Raw genomic sequence first — 2,500 nt, forward strand, 5'->3', positions numbered from 1 at the left:
ACGCCCGAACTCGTCTGATCTCGGAAGCTAAGCAGGGTCGGGCCTGGTTAGTACTTGGATGGGAGACCGCCTGGGAATACCAGGTGCTGTAAGCTTTATTGTTGGATGGGAGACCTAGTAAGCTTTATATGGTTTACTACCCTAATGTTCTAACCATTCAAAAAGCCCAATTTTGGCAGCAGATTTTGCTTACGGCCATACCACCTTGAGAACGCCCGAACTCGTCTGATCTCGGAAGCTAAGCAGGGTCGGGCCTGGTTAGTACTTGGATGGGAGACCGCCTGGGAATACCAGGTGCTGTAAGCTTTATTGTTTAAAAAAAAAAAAAAAAAAAAAAAGAGTCAATGAAATTGTTCAAAAATCCTAAATTGTCTTTTTTCCCCCTCAAAATGCCTGAAATCGTCTCTGAGTTTCTTCAGAAAGCCTGAAAGAGTCTCTTTTTTTTTCTTCAAATAGCCCAATTTTGGCAGCAGATTTCGCTTACGGCCATACCACCTTGAGAACGCCCGAACTCGTCTGATCTCGGAAGCTAAGCAGGGTCGGGCCTGGTTAGTACTTGGATGGGAGACCGCCTGGGAATACCAGGTGCTGTAAGCTTTATTGTTGGATGGGAGACCTAGTAAGCTTTATATGGTTTACTACCCTAATGTTCTAACCATTCAAATAGCCCAATTTTGGCAGCAGATTTTGCTTACGGCCATACCACCTTGAGAACGCCCGAACTCGTCTGATCTCGGAAGCTAAGCAGGGTCGGGCCTGGTTAGTACTTGGATGGGAGACCGCCTGGGAATACCAGGTGCTGTAAGCTTTATTGTTGGATGGGAGACCTAGTAAGCTTTATATGGTTTACTACCCTAATGTTCTAACCATTCAAAAAGCCCAATTTTGGCAGCAGATTTTGCTTACGGCCATACCACCTTGAGAACGCCCGAACTCGTCTGATCTCGGAAGCTAAGCAGGGTCGGGCCTGGTTAGTACTTGGATGGGAGACCGCCTGGGAATACCAGGTGCTGTAAGCTTTATTGTTTAAAAAAAAAAAAAAAAAAAAAAGAGTCAATGAAATGGTTCAAAAATCCTAAATTGTCTTTTTTCCCCCTCAAAATGCCTGAAATCGTCTCTGAGTTTCTTCAGAAAGCCTGAAAGAGTCTCTTTTTTTTTCTTCAAATAGCCCAATTTTGGCAGCAGATTTCGCTTACGGCCATACCACCTTGAGAACGCCCGAACTCGTCTGATCTCGGAAGCTAAGCAGGGTCGGGCCTGGTTAGTACTTGGATGGGAGACCGCCTGGGAATACCAGGTGCTGTAAGCTTTATTGTTGGATGGGAGACCTAGTAAGCTTTATATGGTTTACTACCCTAATGTTCTAACCATTCAAATAGCCCAATTTTGGCAGCAGATTTTGCTTACGGCCATACCACCTTGAGAACGCCCGAACTCGTCTGATCTCGGAAGCTAAGCAGGGTCGGGCCTGGTTAGTACTTGGATGGGAGACCGCCTGGGAATACCAGGTGCTGTAAGCTTTATTGTTGGATGGGAGACCTAGTAAGCTTTATATGGTTTACTACCCTAATGTTCTAACCATTCAAAAAGCCCAATTTTGGCAGCAGATTTTGCTTACGGCCATACCACCTTGAGAACGCCCGAACTCGTCTGATCTCGGAAGCTAAGCAGGGTCGGGCCTGGTTAGTACTTGGATGGGAGACCGCCTGGGAATACCAGGTGCTGTAAGCTTTATTGTTGGATGGGAGACCTAGTAAGCTTTATATGGTTTACTACCCTAATGTTCTAACCATTCAAAAAGCCCAATTTTGGCAGCAGATTTCGCTTACGGCCATACCACCTTGAGAACGCCCGAACTCGTCTGATCTCGGAAGCTAAGCAGGGTCGGGCCTGGTTAGTACTTGGATGGGAGACCGCCTGGGAATACCAGGTGCTGTAAGCTTTATTGTTGGATGGGAGACCTAGTAAGCTTTATATGGTTTACTACCCTAATGTTCTAACCATTCAAATAGCCCAATTTTGGCAGCAGATTTCGCTTACGGCCATACCACCTTGAGAACGCCCGAACTCGTCTGATCTCGGAAGCTAAGCAGGGTCGGGCCTGGTTAGTACTTGGATGGGAGACCGCCTGGGAATACCAGGTGCTGTAAGCTTTATTGTTGGATGGGAGACCTAGTAAGCTTTATATGGTTTACTACCCTAATGTTCTAACCATTCAAATAGCCCAATTTTGGCAGCAGATTTTGCTTACGGCCATACCACCTTGAGAACGCCCGAACTCGTCTGATCTCGGAAGCTAAGCAGGGTCGGGCCTGGTTAGTACTTGGATGGGAGACCGCCTGGGAATACCAGGTGCTGTAAGCTTTATTGTTGGATGGGAGACCTAGTAAGCTTTATATGGTTTACTACCCTAATGTTCTAACCATTCAAATAGTCCAATTTTGGCAGCAGATTTCGCTTACGGCCATACCACCTTGAGAACGCCCGAACTCGTCTGATC

The 2,500-nt window shown here is 46.5% G+C and overlaps 12 non-coding genes across 12 annotated transcripts in view; all 12 read left to right on the forward strand.

The window, feature by feature from the left end:
- The window catches only part of LOC148961622 (5S ribosomal RNA), a 119-nt gene extending 24 nt beyond the window's left edge, over positions 1-95 (forward strand). The window contains exon 1 of the ribosomal RNA XR_016153995.1: positions 1-95. This exon is cut by the window's left edge and continues 24 nt beyond it. This is a non-coding gene — a ribosomal RNA (5S ribosomal RNA).
- Positions 96-187: 92 nt separating this feature from the next.
- Positions 188-306, forward strand: LOC148961623 (5S ribosomal RNA). Its single transcript, XR_016153996.1, has one exon. It is a non-coding gene; the product is annotated as a 5S ribosomal RNA (ribosomal RNA).
- Positions 307-478: 172 nt separating this feature from the next.
- Positions 479-597, forward strand: LOC148961624 (5S ribosomal RNA). Its single transcript, XR_016153997.1, has one exon. It is a non-coding gene; the product is annotated as a 5S ribosomal RNA (ribosomal RNA).
- Positions 598-689: 92 nt separating this feature from the next.
- On the forward strand, positions 690-808 carry LOC148961625 (5S ribosomal RNA). Its single transcript, XR_016153998.1, has one exon. It is a non-coding gene; the product is annotated as a 5S ribosomal RNA (ribosomal RNA).
- Positions 809-900: 92 nt separating this feature from the next.
- Positions 901-1,019, forward strand: LOC148961626 (5S ribosomal RNA). The gene has a single exon (XR_016153999.1). It is a non-coding gene; the product is annotated as a 5S ribosomal RNA (ribosomal RNA).
- A 171-nt stretch (positions 1,020-1,190) lies between these two features.
- On the forward strand, positions 1,191-1,309 carry LOC148961627 (5S ribosomal RNA). The gene has a single exon (XR_016154000.1). It is a non-coding gene; the product is annotated as a 5S ribosomal RNA (ribosomal RNA).
- A 92-nt stretch (positions 1,310-1,401) lies between these two features.
- LOC148961628 (5S ribosomal RNA) lies at positions 1,402-1,520 on the forward strand. Its single transcript, XR_016154001.1, has one exon. It is a non-coding gene; the product is annotated as a 5S ribosomal RNA (ribosomal RNA).
- Positions 1,521-1,612: 92 nt separating this feature from the next.
- Positions 1,613-1,731, forward strand: LOC148961629 (5S ribosomal RNA). The gene has a single exon (XR_016154002.1). It is a non-coding gene; the product is annotated as a 5S ribosomal RNA (ribosomal RNA).
- Positions 1,732-1,823: 92 nt separating this feature from the next.
- Positions 1,824-1,942, forward strand: LOC148961630 (5S ribosomal RNA). Its single transcript, XR_016154003.1, has one exon. It is a non-coding gene; the product is annotated as a 5S ribosomal RNA (ribosomal RNA).
- Positions 1,943-2,034: 92 nt separating this feature from the next.
- On the forward strand, positions 2,035-2,153 carry LOC148961631 (5S ribosomal RNA). Its single transcript, XR_016154005.1, has one exon. It is a non-coding gene; the product is annotated as a 5S ribosomal RNA (ribosomal RNA).
- Positions 2,154-2,245: 92 nt separating this feature from the next.
- On the forward strand, positions 2,246-2,364 carry LOC148961632 (5S ribosomal RNA). Its single transcript, XR_016154006.1, has one exon. It is a non-coding gene; the product is annotated as a 5S ribosomal RNA (ribosomal RNA).
- Positions 2,365-2,456: 92 nt separating this feature from the next.
- Positions 2,457-2,500, forward strand: part of LOC148961633 (5S ribosomal RNA) — a 119-nt gene continuing 75 nt past the window's right edge. The window contains exon 1 of the ribosomal RNA XR_016154007.1: positions 2,457-2,500. This exon is cut by the window's right edge and continues 75 nt beyond it. This is a non-coding gene — a ribosomal RNA (5S ribosomal RNA).

This window comes from Pimephales promelas, assembly GCF_988280905.1.
Source record: "Pimephales promelas chromosome 3 unlocalized genomic scaffold, fPimPro1.hap1.1 SUPER_3_unloc_2, whole genome shotgun sequence".
NCBI classification, from domain to species: domain Eukaryota; kingdom Metazoa; phylum Chordata; class Actinopteri; order Cypriniformes; family Leuciscidae; genus Pimephales; species Pimephales promelas.